Source organism: Rhinatrema bivittatum, chromosome 3, assembly GCF_901001135.1.
Source record: "Rhinatrema bivittatum chromosome 3, aRhiBiv1.1, whole genome shotgun sequence".
Classification (NCBI taxonomy): Eukaryota; Metazoa; Chordata; class Amphibia; order Gymnophiona; family Rhinatrematidae; genus Rhinatrema; species Rhinatrema bivittatum.
Window position 1 is genome coordinate 76300628 of NC_042617.1, and position 18199 is coordinate 76318826.

The window sequence follows — 18199 nt, forward strand, 5'->3', positions numbered from 1 at the left end:
CGGAAAGGTAGCTCTGGGCCTTAGCTTGCTCTCCTTTTCTCTGGTGCATTGACAGCTCTCCAATGCTGCCAGCAGCTGCAGTGTATGTGTGACCTCCACGGAAGCCGCAGACCCTTTCCTTCTGGGCCTCCACCGCTCTCCCACATCTCCCAGAAATTTCCATGCTCCAGGCTGGGAAGTGGGAGATTGACTGCCTATGTAGGACATTCCTAAACGATGTAGAAGATTGGACTGCACAGGTCATGTAGCAGTGTTGGAAGATAACGACGATGAAATCTTTGATATAAAAACAGATTTTCTGAATTGGATAGCTTCCAAATATCATCACAAAAATGACTATCTATCTATCTATATGATGCCTTCTCTATTGTCTAGCTCTCCCCGCCCCCATGCTTCTTATTCTCTAACATTTAGACAAAAAGAGCAATTATTGTATAATGCCTGCCATCAAGGATACTATCGCCATTAGAAAATTAAATTTAACAAATCTTTTGAATGTTTGTTTAATTTTTCAACCATTTTATTAATTGTTAAATGTGGTGAACTTTTTCTGTCAACGAAATCCCAATTGAATCAGGTCACTATACACTATACACACACTGCTAATTCATTATCCATATTAATATAAGAGAGAAATTCTTGTGTAGCTTACCTCTTACCTTGCTTTATGCAGTCACCTGATATCCTCATGACTGTCAGAAAGATGCATCTGGAACGTTGCTGACTCGTTCCTTCTGGGACAGCTGCAGCCTTTCTCAATATGACTACCTTGATCTGTCATTTTCTCATGGGACTATACTATGTCTCTGATCACATGACAGTAAAAGTCAATGGGAGCTTAGAGGAGGCTATGGTCCATCAGAAACCTGGAAAGAACAAAGGTTTAAAATCTGCCCAGGATTCTGAATGCAGTTGGGAGATAGGAGAATAGGGGAGCTGACGTGCAATCTGTGACTTTGCCCAGTTAGGCCTGCTTGCCCTTATAAGGATCCCACAGTGAATATCCGAGCTAGGCTGGGCAGTGGGAGATAGTCTTGTTCCAAGCTGTCTACTATCTATAATCCATTAAGCGTTACAGCATCACTTCACTGCTAAGCCTTTGCCATTGCTGCTGTGGTTGAGAGCTGCTGTCAGGCCCCTGTGTGCAGTGACCAAGGCAATGCTCGCTGCAGCCTTATTCACAGAGAGTCAAGATCCCACAGAGCAGAGGGAAGTCCACTACTCAGAGGGATTGTTGGGACAGTGAGCAACCATGCCCATACACCCTAAGGGACAGAGGTCTGGCCATTGCCCAAATCAGTGAGAGCCATCAGACTATGCTCCAGTGACATTTGTCACCACTGGAAGCAAAGGATCCGATTGTCTCAGAAACTTTTTTTAGCCAATTGTTTGTCACTGGTCTTTTTATACCCCCTTTTTATTTTTTTCCCTTATAAAATTCCTCGTTAGATTGTTATCTTCAATTTGTTTCTACTTTCACCACAGCAAATAGTCTTCAGCCATTTTACTTTATAACCCATTTTAGTTCTAGACTGAAAACCTCTTGCCGTTCTGAACTTGACTAAAAGAACATTACTTTATATGTTCTTTTATGTAAACTTTATCCCGACATTTTGAACAGCAAGGCACTTACCTCTCAACTTGTTCCTTGTTGTTTATCTTCTCATAACAAGTATGTGCCTTCCACAAACACCGTGTATTATTCGGCCGCCACCAACATGGCCAACGTTTCGCTTCAACGCTGCATCAGGGTTGACTAATTTTATCTCTACCCTCAGTCTTGTTGGTCGGCGGCCGAATAATACACAGTGTTTGTGGAAGGCACATACTTGTTATGAGAAGATAAACAACAAGGAGCAAGTTGAGAGGTAAGTGCCTTGCTGTTCAATGTCGGGATAAAGTTTACATAAAGGAACATATAAAGTAATGTTCTTTTAGTCAAGTTCAGAACGGCAAGAGGTTTTCCGTCTAGAACTAAAATAGGACTATAAAGTAAAATGGCTGAAGACTATTTGCTGTGGTGAAAGTAGAAACAAATTGAAGATAACAATCTAACGAGGAATTTTAAAAGGGAAAAAAAAATAAAAAGGGGGTATAAAAAGACCAGTGACTGAAACAATTGTCTCAGAAACGTTTTTTTAGCCAATTGGATCCTTTCCCAATACTGAGGTCTTCCCTCTTTCAACAAAAAATTTGTTTTCATAGTAATTTCATTGTGTTATTAATAAAGTTCATATTTTTAACAGTAGAATACAGTTGTAATAATTCAAGAGGTTTCTGACAGCAAAGAGTCACATTCATAACGAGTTATTTTTTGGATACTAATTGTATACTGGTTATTTCCTGATTTTTCTTCTGTCGAACCACCATAAGCAAAGCCTGTGCATTACTATTAAACCCAAGTACTTTGTTTCCAATTTTAGCTCTTACATGCCTGGTCCCATCACTGTACCCCAGGGGCAGACGGGAGCATTGGTTTCCACATCCCCAGTTGCACTCTTTGTGTGCTTTATGAATGCTTGTTGCTGTCAGATGAACTGAGGGTAGATCACTTTGCTACTATGCCCCAAGAGTTAAGGGACTAAATATGTAGTAGAGCAGCTGCCCTCCGAGGGCCTGGGGGAAATTGTGTATATATATTACTGGCTCCAGTTATTAGTGTAAAATATATACTCGAGGGATACAGGGGCCTTGGTACTGTAGTACACATAAGGTAATTCTTCATAGTTTATTTCCATAAGGCAGAGTATTATTGAAAATTGGTTTGACCGTATCTAAATTCATATTTGTCTATGGTTAAATCTTTGTTTATTTATTTTATTGCAGCCCTGGTTCTTGAAATAAGGTAAAACGGAGCAGCTTTTATTGCTGTGGTCATTGGCTCACAGGTAAAGGGGGGGGGGTGGTTACTAGAATACTCGTTTTAGGAAGATCTGGGAGTACTGGCTGCAGCGGTTAATTCAACAAAAAATAATAATATAGGTACAAACTCTTGACACATTCAGTATAAGCCAGGGATCCATATTGTCTCCAACATAATGCAGTATCCCTGACAGAGTGAGGCCTTCAGAACAATTTGACAGAGGTCATAGCAGGTGAGGACGACAACATTCAAGCCATTATTCCAGGCTTTTCTCTCTGTTTCTGTCTTTTTAAGATCAGAAAAAAAAAAAAGGACATGCAGAAGGACTTTCAGAGCCTTGGAAATGGCTGGCTGCATTACAGCCTGCTTAAACATCCTTAGATGCAAATTCAGTAGGCTGGCACGCGGCAACGTTATCCCGCTAACTTTATCAGGATCACGTTACCGAATATTCAGAGGGTCAGGTCTCCCGTTAATGTTCTCGGGGTAAAGTTATCCAGACAACTTTAGCTGTGTCTCTGAATATACTTGATTAAAGTTATCTGGGCTAACTTACATTAATAAGTTTACATCTACCTGGCTGTAATATAAAGTTACCACGATAACTTACAACCTGAACCAGCTCTATACGGAATACAGCCAGTTAAGTAACAAAAAAAAAAAATCTTTCCAGGAATAAGTAAAAATCACATTGGGGCTCAGCACCCGATACCCCTCCAAAAGAATTAAAAGTGGCCCAAGGAATTCTGCCATCCCCCCCCTTCCCAATATGAAAAATGCCATGAAGGCTCCAGGCTCCCTGCCAACCTGCCCGCCCAGAACTTCTAAGGCCGCTGGAAGCCCGGTACGTTTCTACCACTCCTGCCAGCATATGCTACCGGCATTGCTGTCAGAGCAAGCTGCGCCCATCGGGGAGTGGTAGGAATGAGTCACACTCCCAGCATCCTTGGGAGTTCGGAGGACGCCCTGTACCTACTTGGGATTTTTCATGGGAAGGGGTGGCGTGGGCAGGTGGGCTCCTCTGCTTGCTATGGCCTCAGGCTATATTCTGAATATTATCAGTTAAGGTTCACATTATCCAGCCAAACTGACCCAGATAACTTCAGGACTGCTCTGAGGCAGTCCTAAACTTAGCTGGATAATGCCCCAGAGTTAAGTGATGTATTCAGAGGAGCGGGAAATTTAAACACCCAACGTTTGTCTGGTTAAACTGCACAAACCCTTTGAACGAGGATCTCCTTTTGATTTTTTAAAGATCTAGAAGGTGCAAGGACTGTGATGCCCAGTCATATCTGCAAAGTTCAGGAATTCTGGGATGCAATGTCACTAGTTTGCATAAGTTCCTGCAAATTTTGTTTAAATGTAAACCGATGTGATATGTAAAATCGAACACCGGTATATAAAAGTAAATAAATAAATAAAATAAATAAATAGTTAAATCTAGCAACATGTCGTGTCGCATTCTGTAAAATTAGCTGCCAATTTTCCACTGACGTTCTTCCATTTAAATACATGAAAAAACAGATTTCAATACAGGTGAGAAATATTGACAAGAGTGACATTTTTTTTTTTTTAATGATTCCTCATTTTCTTTTCCATTTTCAGACAATCCGTGCGTTTTTACTGGCTATTTGGCCAGCAGAAGTAGCAAATGACAGTGGGTGTCTGAAAATGCGGACACTTTAACAGTACATAAACCACGAGAATCGGCTTTGCTTCCCTGAGAGGGAGAAAAGCCTTTCGCATTCAGGGGCAGCAAAGCAGACTGGGCGAAAGCATCAGGAGCGCTTAGATAAAATATGGGCTACAGGAGTACAATAGATTTTATGGTCTAGGCTCTATTCAGGCGCGCTGCCACACTTCATTGCTTTCAGTAGGATCAATCCATCACACTTCTTCCAAGAGAGGGAGGGAGTTGATCAAACCCTATTCAGTCACACAACCATTCACACGCATCCGTTTAGATCCTCCTTGCACTAGCCAGGGATTTGACGCCCTTTGGTCAAGTTAAAACGATGAGTGCCAGTCACCATCTACTGTGTAGGCTGACTTGTGCCCATGGACTGCGCAGACAGAACATACATGAATGTGAATTTTCACTCAAAGCTGTTAGTGCTGATTCTTACTCTGTGCCAAGCTAAATTAATAAAGCCTGGGTCTGGTAGCTAAGATTTAATGCTTAAAAAAAAAATGCAGAGTAATGCATTTATTTATTTATTTATTTAAAATCTTTTCTATACTGTCGCTAAGTTATATACCATCGCAACGGTTTACAAATAGGCACATAGACTAAGGTATTTAATGTAGGTTATCGTACATTCTAACAGGTGCCAATAAAGTTCGGTTACAATTTCATAAATAAAATCATTATTTGAGTAATGTTGGTCAAGTCCAGATATATTACTGAGTTACTATCTCTTTGAGATATTACTTCTTAAATGTAGGATTGAGTAAATTCATTCTCATCTGCATTACCCTGTACTTTCATTCTCTACCCTCCAGACTCTTTAGTGAAGGCTTTTTTAAAGAGCCATGTTTTTAACTTTTTCTTAAAAGTTTTGAGATTATTCTGTAATCTGAGTTCAGGGGGCATCGTGTTCCATAGTATGGGCCCAGCCAATGATAAAGCTGGGATGCAAAAAACCCAAGGGAAAGATACAGTAGTGGAAGTGAAATTCTTCTAAGCACAAAGGAAGCGTGGGATCTATGGGTAACTGTATCTGATGGTCTTATGATAGCCAAACAGGTGCATACAGCAACGGTAAAAGCCAGAACGATGCTTTGCTGTCAGGGCTGCTGGAAGCCCTAGGTGAATTAGGTGGCGGCCTCGGGTGCCAGGGTCTCTGGGGCAGTAGCGACGACTGACGAGCGACCTGTCCATCCTCACCCGAACAAGCGCTTCTCTCTCTCTCTTGCAAGCATTGACAGCTCGCAAGCTATGCAGTAATGTGGTCCCCCCTCCCCCACCTCTCCTGTGGTGGTTCTCTTAGGCCGGACCTTGGCTCGTGCAACCTCCCACCATCTTGCTTTGGTTTGCTCTGTGCTGAGAAATGGGAGAAAGTGCATGAGCCCGGGTGGGGCTGCGTGATGGCGGATTGGACGCAAAGTAGAAGGCACTGGCCCTGTTCGCTGCATAGGGAGAGGAATGGTCAGCAGAAAAAGGGAGGTGATATTGCCCCTGTACAGGACCCTGGTGTGACCTCACTTTGGAATACTGTGTACAATTCTGGAAACTGTACCTTCAAAAGGATATAAACAGGATGGAGTCTGTCTAATGGAAGGCTACTAAAATGGTCAGTGGTCTTTGTTTTAAAGCATATGGGGATAGACAAAGATCTAAACATGTATATCCTAGAGGAAAGGCGAGACAGGGGAGATATGTTAGAAACATTCAAATATCTCAAAGGTTTCCATGCACAGGAGGTGGGCCTTTTTCAGTGGAAAGGAGGTTCTAGAATGAGGGGTCATGAGATGAGGTTGAAAAAGGGTAGACTCAGGGAGTAATCTTCGGTCATATTTCTTTAGAGAGAGGGTGGTAGATGCATGGAACAGCCTCCCAGTAGAGGTGGTGGAGAAAAAAACAGTATCTGAATTCAAGAAAGCATGGGATAAATACAGGGGCTCTCTAGGGAAGTAATGAGAATTATAATGCTGACTTGGTTGAGTGGATGGGCAGACTGGATGGGCCATACGATCTTTTTCTGCCATCGTGTTTCTCTGTTTCATTACCCTGAGCATGTTTTCCCAGTTATAATGAACAAGTCATTGTCAGTAGGCCTACAAACTTGGGAAATCTGCTTATTTACTCCACTTACATCTAACAGATAAAGGGCAATGAATATCAAACTCTTGTTGGGGGGGGGGGGGGGGCTTCTCTATGAACAGCTGCTCCTAAAACTGGAAGAGCAGCCACAAAGGGTTGCAGAATGATCTTTTCTCAACAGACCTTACGAAAGATGAGGCCAGCCACCGGTAAAGTCAGAGCAAAGGCTCCCTCTAGTGTGGCAAGACGGACAGTGAACAGCTTTATCCAGTGGGGCACGGTGAACAAAAGAAGAGCCTTTGTCAGATTTAATGATTACGTTCTATTTTGGCCTTGATTAGGAAATTGCTTTTTTAAAACAGGGCGGCAAGAATAATTTTTTTGTGACACCTCGGCACATCCTGATGCTCAATCTCTTTGGCTCCCTGAGCCACCTCAGCAGCAAGAGCAGTCTCCCAAACCCATGTGTATGTCATTTTTGTTTTATCTTTAAGCATTTATTTTATTCTGCACCCCGTCATAAAATTCTGGGATTGATTTCTCTAAATTCAGAAATGTGCCAACAATAGACTATATTCAAGGGAACCTGCAGCTATTTCAGTTCAGCAAATAAAATATACCAAAATAAACATTAAATGACCCAAATCCTGAATAACCCTGCACCAGGACAACGGGACAGGTTGAACAGAGGAGAGGAGGGGCTGGATCAGGGGGCCAATATTTTTGCACTGCAGTGTCTGCTCCAGGGTCACTTCTCCCCTCCTGTCCCCGAATGATTAGAGAGGAAATGGATTATGGAGCAAAGTGGCTGTGCTTTTTCTTCTCCATGCTCACCCCCTACCCTCTTCTTCCTGGAAGGGGAGCTGCTGGAGCAGAAAGCAGAGGGCTGGGACCCTGGCCAATAGCATCATGGGCAGAGCCCTATGTGCTCATGCAATGGACACCCCCCCCCCTTTCTTGCAGGACCCAGAGCAGCTTTTGCCCATAGGTAAAAGCTGCCCTGGAGACACCGATGTCTATGAGGCAGGAAAGAGAAGTTGGGGTGATTATAGCTGATAATGTCAAGGTAGAGAAACAATGCGATCAGGTGGCGGCCAGAGCAGAGGGATGCCAGGGTGCATAGGGAGAGGTATACAAGTAAAAAAGGCAAGGTAATTATGCCATTGTACAAATTGTTAGTGAGACCTTGCCTGGAGTGGTGCTCGGTGCTGGAGGCCTTATCTCCAGCAGAGTATAGACAAACTGGAGCTAGACCAGAGAAAGGCTACCGAAATGGTGCGGGAATCTGCGTCAGATGCTCTAGGACAGCGGTTCTCAACCTGTGGGTCGCGACCCCGGCGGGGGTCGAACGACCAAAACACAGGGGTCGCCTAAAGCCATCGGAAAATACATATTTCCGATGGCTTTAGCCGCTGAGAAGTCGCACTACCGTCTGCAGCAGCGCTATTCAGCTGGAACGCACGCTGTTATGGATGCGCGTTCCAAACTGAATGCCTGCGCGCATGCGCAGACGTGATTGCATCATCCGTCCGGGGCCTAAGGGGCGGGGGAAGCGGGGGGAACGCTCCACAGTCCATAGCAGCGCATTACATGTGTCCGGCGCTTGCTGACGTCATCAGTGGGCGGACGCAGCAAGCGCCGGAGGACAGAAGCCTAGGAGGTGGAGAGGCAAGAGGCGGAGAGCCAAGAGAGCCTGCGAGACAGCCTGCTGGTGTAAAAAAGGTTAATAATGTAAAAACAGTACACACACCATACACACAATACTGTGTAAGTGTAAGGTGCTTTGTGTGTAATCATTACACAGTACACAAAGCAGCTTACACTTACACAAAGCACCATACATTTAAAAATGTGAACTACATCGGTCTTATACTATAAGAGACCACTATAAGATGTAGTTCACACTGTTCCCCAATGTATAATTATGTTTGATTTGTAGTAATGAGAATACATAATGCATATCAGGTATTTACATTCCGAATCATAACTGTAGCAAAATTACAGTTTTGAAGTAGCCACCAAAATTATTTTTTGGTTTGGGGTCACCGCAACATGAGGAACTGTATTGCGGGGTCACGGCATTAGAAAGGTTGAGAACCACTGCTCTAGGAGATAGGAATTAGAAATAGAAACGAGTATTTTGATCTTGCCCCCAGATAAAAATGTTTTTGGAAAAAATACTGTGATATATTAATTTTATAGGAAAGGTACAGATGCCATTGGAGCACATATTGTTCTTTTTGATAACTTGAGCATTGTATCATTTCAGGACAAATATATAAGGTTCCGTGGTGGAAAAATACTCTTCCTTGCAAAACAAATGATATTGCAAAAATGGTTAACAGAAGAGGCTCCTACATGATGCAACTTAGAAATGCCATCAGTCCCGTGTATTATGGAAAAATCTGTGGATAAGAAATTGCCATGCTGGGTCAGACCAAGGGTCCATCAAGCCCAGCATCCTGTTTCCAACAGAGGCCAAAACCAGGCCACAAGAACCTGGCAATTACCCAAACACTAAGAAGATCCCATGCTACTGATGCAATTAATAGCAGTGGCTATTCCCTAAGGGGCGGATTTTCAGAGCCCTGCTCGCCTAAATCCGCCTAAATCCGGGCGGATTTAGGTGAGCAGGGCCCTGCGCGGCGGTGCGCCTATGTTCAATAGGCCCACCGGCGCGCGCAGACCCCGGGACTCGCGTAAGTCCCGGGGTTGTACGAGGGGGGCGTGTTGGGGATGTGTCGAGGGGGCGGGCCCGAACCGCGCGGCATTTCGGGGGCGGGCCCGGGGGCGTGGTTACCGCTCAGGGCGGTCTGGGGGCGTGGCCGCGCCCTCTGGACCTGCCCCCAGGTCGCGTCCCGGCGCGCTAGCGACACGCTGGCGCGCGGGGATTTACGTCTCCCTCCGGGAGGCGTAAATCCCTCGACAAAGGTAAGGAGGGGGTTTAGACAGGGCCGGGCAGGTGGGTTAGGTAGAGGAAGGGAGGGGAAGGTGAGGGGAGGGCGTTAGAGGATTCCCTCCGAGGCCGCTCCGATTTCGGATTCCCTCCGAGGCCGCTCCGATTTCGGAGCGGCCTCGGAGGGAACGGGGGTAGGCTGCGCGGCTCGGCGCGCGCCGGCTATACAGAATCGATAGCCTTGCGCGCGCCGATCCCGGATTTTAGCGGATACGCGCGGCTACGCGCGTATCTACTAAAATCCAGCGTACTTTTGCTTGCGCCTGATGCGCCAGCAAAAGTACGCCAATTCGCGCGGTTTGAAAATCTACCCCTAAGTATAATTGATTAATAGCCATTAATGGACTTCTCCTCTAAGATAAGCTAGGTGAATCAAAAAAAACCAAACAAACATAGGTTATTTTTGAAAAATACGGGATAATTATTTGCTATCACTTTCACACGGAGTATGATTCTAAATGATTTGCCAAACATAGGAGTGGATATGTAAAAACTGATGTTGGTACTCATGGTCTCAATGATTCACATCACAAAGGGAAGGGGGAAGGTATCTTGTTAATTCGTTTAATTGTTAATGTTCATCTTATAGTCATATCCTCACTTTGTACAAAATAGCAAGATGTTATAATGACTTGGGGAACCTGAGAGCGGACAGAAAGCACCTGCTGAACAGAAGAGGGGAGAGACAGGGGAGGTGTGACAGTGACCTTCAAATACCTGAAAGGTATTTATAGACAAAGAGCAAACCTATTTCAAGGAACAGGAAGCTCCAGAAGAAGGAGTCACGGTATGAGGCTCTGAGGGGCAGCCTGAGGAGATATATTGGGAAATATTCTTTCACAGAAAGAGTATGGATGCATGGATTGCCCTGCCAGAGGGTGCTGGAAGTTAATGGAATAAGCGGCCTTTAAGAGGGTATGAGATAAGTACAAAATATCCTTGGTTGCTAAGTGAAGAGAAGGCAGCAAGCACAACTGAGCAGCGCGTCTTTGAAGGGATGTACAAGTCTGATTCAGCATTGAGTGCTGGGACTGCCAGAATGAATGGCAAAGTGGGTTCCTATGAAATGTTAGAAGTCCAAATGGAAGCCCATGCATCTATGCAGCCAGGTTTGTCTAGAAGGCTTCTGATCATGTAATCAACTAGTGGCTGATTTGTCTGGCAGGCTGCAAGTACTGTAATAACTATAAGAAATAATTGGCAGTCCCAGTGGTGACTCACAGGCTCACATAGCTGAATCTCGCTGGCAAGCAATGCAGGAGACCTGCCATCCCTTTATTATCTAAGAGCTCCATCAGCTGAGCTGTCATCCAATACCCGCGCTCTGGCCCAGGCTGCTAATCTGCTAACAGAGTTTCCTTGGATGTGCTATAAGGGGGTAAATTAGCACAAATTGGAACATTGTGAGCAGTATCGCCACCGTCCATTTGCACATCTTTCATACCCATTCATAATTCAATTCTTTAAAGAAAATATACAAAAAAAGGTCTAAAATAGAAGTACGTCTTACAAATACTCACCTCATGCTTGTACCAGAAAAGGTTTGGTATTCTGGCTGCAACTATTAAGGAGTTTCCATAGGAAATGTAAATATTAATGGAGAAACCAGGTTTATAGCAGGATGGGATTGTCTTGGGAGGGATAAAGAAACCTGAGGGTTGGGGGTTGGGGGGGTCGGAGGGGAAGGGCTAAGAGAGAAGCACTTTTTTTTTTTTTTTTTTAAAGAAGGTGACCCTGGGCTGAAGCTAAAACCAGAAAAAATCCCACAAACATCCTACCTTACCTATTGATCCTGGAATGTTCCCTATCATCTTCCTATATGCATTTCCAAGCTTGTTTAGTTCTGCTTAGGCTTTTGGATCATTCAGTTGAATTAAGCATATAATTGATGGCAGATAAGGACTGCAAGGCCCCTTTAGTCTGTCCACTTTCATTGCTGGTGCATAACAAACTTATTAAGGGCCTGATTTACTAAAGCTTTTCTCCAAGTCTGTGTTTATTTGCTGTAAATTGAGGCCCTTAGATTGTTGTTATTGTTTGTAAGGATTTGGGTGGACCCCTGGATTCTGTGGCTGCTGACCATGCCCACGGGGGGGTCCACGGGGAGGGGCCACAGGTCAGGCTCAGCTTTAGGACACACACACAGTTAGATCTTTATTAAACAGTATTGATGAGCCACCAGAGGTGGCGGTAGTGAGCAGGAATGTAGCCCTGCTGGGCTTGTAGTCCCTCAGGCTCTGGAACAGCGATCCCACAATGGCTGTGACAGCAGTCTCTCACAGCTGTCACAGCCATTGTGACAGCTGTGACAGCTGTCACAATGGGAGCACAGGAGCTGAAGTAAGGGCAGGCCCTCGAGGAGCGAGTACCTGGTTCCAGGGAACAGCTCTGAGAGAAGTAGATGGTAACTCACTGATGGTATTGGCAGCGGTGTCTTCCAGGCAGAAGAGAAGTCCAGGTAGCAAATCCAGGAACATGGGCCCTCGAGGAGCGAGTACTGGTTCCAGACAGCGACCTGAAAGAGAAGAGAGAGAGGCCTCCGAGGAGCGGGTACCCCAAACAGAGTAGTCCAACAGTGGAGGCAGAGTAGCTCGGTACGGAGAGCGAATCCCATCCGTTTGGAAACCTATGCTAACTCGACGGCTAGCAATCGCGTAGGCTATTTGTATCCGGGATGCGTGACGTCATCACAGGGGGACGCCCCTGAGGTTCGTGCCAATGAAGGTACTTGAAGCAGGGCCGCGCGGCGCGCGCGCCCTAAGGCAACTGGACAGCATGGCGGGAGGCAGCGCCCAAGCCGGACCGGGGACGCCGGAGAGGACGGCAGGCAGACGCCGCGGCAGCCAAACGTCCGTCAACCGCAGGAGGAGTCGCCAAAGAGGTAAGGAGGGCAGAGTGGAGACGTCGGGCAGCGACAGTCGTAACAATTGTGAGCCCTCCAGGCTTTGAAGAGCCTGAAATAAATCAAATAAATAAATAAGCAGCACATAACAATAGCCATGAGTTGATCTCTAGCTTTCCTTCTCTGCATTGCATCCAAGGATCCACTCTGCTTATCCCTGTGCTCAAACACCTGCCTTTGGCACCCTTATAGCCAAGTGACAAGCTCTAGCCATTCAGGGGAGTCATTTCCTAGGACCTTTAAAGACAGCCTTCTCAGTGCAGGTGTAAAATCCATACATTGGACACATGGTAAAAGACACAAAAAGGGGGCTGAATTAACACTAGTTTGAAACTTGTGAGCAGTTGTGCCAATTGTCAAGGCTTCAACCATAGCTGCTGTCCATTCGCACATATTTCATATATATTCATAATTCAATTATATTAAAAAAAAAATCTGAATTACAAATACATCTTACATTCACTCACCTCACGCTTATATAAGAAAAGGCTCTGCATTCTTGAGACGTTTCCCCTTGCCCAAAGATTGCCCTGTGTTAGATATTTCCTTTCCCCCCACACAGAGCTCTCAGCTCAAACCAGCTCCTGATGTGAGCATGGGGTTTCATCCCACTAACACACTCAGGGGCCGACGCAATAAACCAGCCAGCTGGGTTTTCAGGATACCCAGAATGAATATGCATGAGATATATTTGCATGCACTCACTTTCCATGATCTGCAAATCCATATCATGCACATTCATCTTGGGTATCCTGAAAACCCAACTGGCTGTGGGGTCCCCCAGGACAGGTTTGGGGAGCCCTGCACTAAAGATTTATTCCATAGCGTGCACAAGATTTCCCAAGGCATTTTTCACATTGAGCGTGCAATAAGTACTGCTCCATGAATCCAGATACTGGGAATGTGAGTCCAGGCTGCACAATGGTTGCAGCTGCCTCCTAACAGTTGTGCTTACACCATCCGGCCCCTGCCCTAGAACTTTGCAACTGAGGGTCCACGGGGATTGGGATATGGGGGGAGTTGCAGCAGAGGCTGAGGGAGAGAGCTGGATTCTGAGTGGCAGGGCCAACTTTAGCAGCAGCAACAACAACGCTCTGTGCCAGCGCAGGGAACGGTGCCCTCCATGGGCCGGGGAGAAGTCCCCCCCCCCCCTCCAGAATGCCCCAAGACACAGCAACCCTTCAAAGCTGCCGCTGACCCCTGTAGCAGTGTCACGCTGTGTAACCGCACAGGTTAGCACCTCTAAAGCCAGGCCTGCTAGGTTAAGCTGCCTGTGGCGGGCAGAGGCTGCACAGCAGGAATGGCTCTGCTAGTGAGCCCCACTGCACATGCATTTCTCCATCTGACTCACACGTAGCACTATCCCTCTGTCTCCTCTTTCATTCCTAAACTCACCCAGGTGCAGTCCTCCCCCCCCTCCCATCCACTCAGCCCTCACTTTGCTCTTCTCCCCCCCCCCCCCCCCCATTTTCCTTCTGTACTTCTCCCCTCCCCCACATCACAGCAGCGCTCTCGGTCCTGCCAGGCCAGAGACTCCACCACCTCCTGGCGAGCCCCGATCAGGCTAAAGATTCTGCCATTTCCTGCTAGGCCGAATGTTCTGCTTCCTTCATCTTGTGCGGGTTCCTTTCCCCTTCCTGCTCCTGAGGCTGTGAGTTTGGTGGCAGCACATAACAAAGGAGAGTTCACACAGGAAGGGTCCAATAACTTCATTTTGTACAGATAATTAAAAAAAAAAAAAAAAAGCAGTGATGTGGCAGGCAGAGTCTATTCCTTCATGGTTTTAAATCTGGGTATTTCCCATAACAAGAGCGGTTTCAGTTCCTTTTTTTTTTTTTTTTTTGCGATGAACTCCTGCAGCCTTGGGAATGCTGGCTCAGTCCAGACGGTAGCAGCAGCTGTTCCACATCACATAAGTTCATATGCGGAGATGAGAGGGGATGAGCACTGAGATATCGCCAGCCTCTCTCAGCTCTTTGGCTGGTCCGTACAGGCTCATCATCAGGATGTTCCCCTACCCCCCCCCCCCAGCATGTATATTTCCTCACCAAGTGCAGGAGCTATTCCTGAGTCCCAGCCACCCACTTACAGAACCTCGGGCTCTCCTGCCTCTAATTTAACATTAAACATGCAATAGCTAACAATGCAGCAACTTTATCAGTTTTATGTCTCCTTCTTTGGGTTTCTCAAATTCCTTTGGTTTTATGGAATTCAGTGAACTGCACACCCCCTCCTCCTCAGGAGGCCTTACTCTCCCTTTCATTGGGCCGATGAAATAAAGGGGCGCTGAAGCTGCCGCAGGTTTGTACGTGCATGTACGCGTGTTTGTACGCATGTTTTCCTGCGCAAAGCCCCATACGGGGATGTAATAAAGGTTTTGGGCACGGGGGGAAAAAAAGCGCATTCAAACGCGCTTACTGACCTGAGTTTTTTTTCTGCGCAAGTGCATGCTAATGGCATGCAAAGGAGGGGGTTATCTATTCACGGGCACTGCTAATGCTAGTGCGGGTTTTTTAATGCAGGGATTTTACCACCATGGTCGGGGCACAACTTAAGTGACAGCGCCAACTCGGGGGCCGTGTTATTCTATTGCTTGCATTGGTGTCCACGCAGCCCTGATGTGATTTCGATGATGGAGATTTCTGATTGTGTCCAGCTGTTCCTGATGCTGTGGTATATCCTGCGGCTTCGCCAAAGGATGACAGCTGCAGAAGGTTTGGCAGGTGATAGAGATCGTGGCAGGAGAGAGAGGATCGGGAGGGAGCACATAAAGAGGGATCATGAATAACAAGCTGTTCCAAGAAGGGTACGGAGGGAGCAGATATTTCGCCTCAGGACCATGCTGCTGGGGATGCCGGAGTCGGATGTGGTGAGGAAGTACAGACTGAGCTCCAGGGCTATCATGGGCCTGTATGAAGAGCTCAGAGAGGACATCGATCCCCTCACAGAACATGGACATGCCATCCCAGGCCTGGTGAAGCTGCTCGGAGCCCTTCATTTTCTGGAACATAGTGGCTGTGGTGGCTGGCATGGAGCAATCCACGTTCTCCCGTCACTTCACCCAGGTACTGAGGGCCATGCTGAAGAGGGTCAAGCAGTACATCAGATACCCACAGCAGCTTCGGGAGTGGCAGCAAATGAAGAGAGCGTTTTTTGACACATCCGGTATGCCAAATGTGATGGGAGCTATCGACTGTATTCATGTGCCTCTCGCCCCTCCTCATGGAAGAGAGATGTGCAAGAGGTGGCAAAATTCCCCAGTAGCAGCCATGATTCATCCTGGGCGCAGTCAGCACTGGCACAGTAATTCATTGAAGGGAAATATGGTGAAAGCTGGTTGCTGGGTAAGTGTGAAAGAAAAGCTGGTACAAGAACGTAGAATAAGTTTCAATCAGCTCTGTGAGGTAGGGGATGTGTACAAACATAATTTAAAAAGCAAGTTTGATAGGGTGGGAACCTAAGGCATAATGGTAAGTGCTTTCTTGTACATTGGTGCCAAAGTGCTCACCTATCTGTGATCTCACATTTTTTATAAATTAGTAATACCTTTTTAAAAAAATTTGTGATTTGGGGTAAAAAGGGGTATGTTATGTTCATCTTTTTAGGTTAGCTGTGTTTGGGAAAGTAGGGGATTACTCAGCAGTTCACATTTATTCTTTGTAAATGGGGATAGTAAAGGGAAAGGGGGCGTTATGTACCTTTTTTTTTTTTCAGATTGGACTTGAAGGGGTTGCCTTCATTGGTACCACCATGTTTTTGAGGGTGAGTAAGGTAGGCAGCCAGGAAATTAGTTTATTTCATGTAACTGATTTTTTTATTGGATGGAATGGGGATTTGTGAGTTAGAGAACAAATGATAAAGAATGGGCCACATTTTGCTGGCACACATGAATCAGATAAGTTATGGCAGCAGTGTACATGCTATCTTATACATGGCTGTCACTTTATTAATATGTAGCACATATTAGTAAACATGGCTGAGTTCCAAAGGCAGAAAAGTAAGATTATTTTTATTGTACATAGAAGTCTAATTAGTAGTTAAAAAAATGTTACAGATGTCAACTTAAAGGAATCTAGTTCATTTTATGCAAAATATATTTTTTTCTTCAGGTGATGCTGGCTCTGCTTGCAAATCATGGCTGCTAACACCACTTGCAGTTCCAAGGACAGCTGCTGAATTGAGGTACCGAGAGGCACATGTTAGGACATGGAGTGTCATAGAGAGAACATTTGGTCTCCTCAAGAATCATTTCCGCTGCCTGGATCACTCAGGAGGGTCACTACAGTACTCTCCTGAGAAGGTAGCAGGCGTTGTGGCCTGCTGCATGCTTCACAACCTCGCTCTGCAGCATGGTCTTCCACAGGACATTAATCCTGACCTGGAGGGAGAGCTGGATGTGAGCTCTGCAGATCTTGGAGAGAACACAGCCAAGTAAAATGAGGTCAGGAAGCATGTCATACAAGATTTTTTTGGAGATTGACAATAAGGACTGTGCCTTAATGAGTACCTCTTCTTCAGCTGGTTATTTGTTCTTGTACATACTGGTTACTATTGTTAATAAATGTTTATTTAGTCACAAAATACTTATTTTTAAATGTTCTGTATCTGTGCTGGATGCTGTCCTTGGTATGGGTGATCTTTGAGGGTTGACAGCCTAGTGTTCAGGGTCCACTGGCTTACAGAGCTGGGAAGGCAACACACAAAGCAATTCTCTGCTAAGCTCAGCAGCACTATTGCAGTTTATTTCTCACCTCGCTGGGGTGGCAATTTCAGGGAGAGGGGTGGGTGGAGGTAACAGTTGGAAGGGGAGTTGGTAGTGGGGGAAGGGGGAAGGGGAGGATAAGGTGTTAGGAGAAACCCATGTTTGGGAGGGGAGGAGGAGAGTGAATAGTGGGGTGATGGACTTTTGGGTGGGAAGAGGGAGGGTGGGAAGGGATGGGTGGAAGTAACAGTTGGAAGGGGGGCTAGTAGTGGGGGTAGGGATGATAAGGTGTTAGGAGAAACCCATGCCCGAGTGGTCAAATTCGTGCTTAGCTAGGTGCATTTCTGGGTGACTAAGCATCCACATTCGTGCCCAGTTCAGCACCTATATATGCGCCTGAGTGGCCAGATTCATGCTTAGACGCCTTTCTGGGCACCTGAGCATCCACATCCCCATTCACGCTCAGCTGAGTACCTATTTCTGCGCCCTAGCGTCCAGACTACCGCCTAGCTGAGTGCCTACCTCGGCGCCTAAGCGCCCAGCTAAGCTGAGCGCCTATCTCAGTGCCAAAGCATCCAGATTCATGCCCAGCCTAGCTGAGCATCTATCTTGGTAACCAAGAGTCTAGATTCATGTCTCACTGAGCACCTAGCTCGGCATCCAAACACCCAGAATTGACCATATAAGCACCTAGCTTGGCACTGCAGGTATGCAGTAGATACGTGCATACCTAATCACGTACAAATAAGCACGAGCGTGATCTTCCTGTTCTTCTTGGTTATGTTGCCACAATGCCTCCACTAGCACGCCAGCCCAATTTTACCACCAGGGATGTTGCCTTTCCCATCCATGGTGGTGGCTAATGAAGCCAATTTATATATGCACACTGGTGAGAGGCGCAACATGTGCAGGATGGGCAGAGCATGGGAGGAACTCAAGATTAAGTTCAATAGAGGAGCCTCTCACCCACATGGAATAAGCAGTGTCTGGGTTAGGGGCTTAAGGTGGGTACT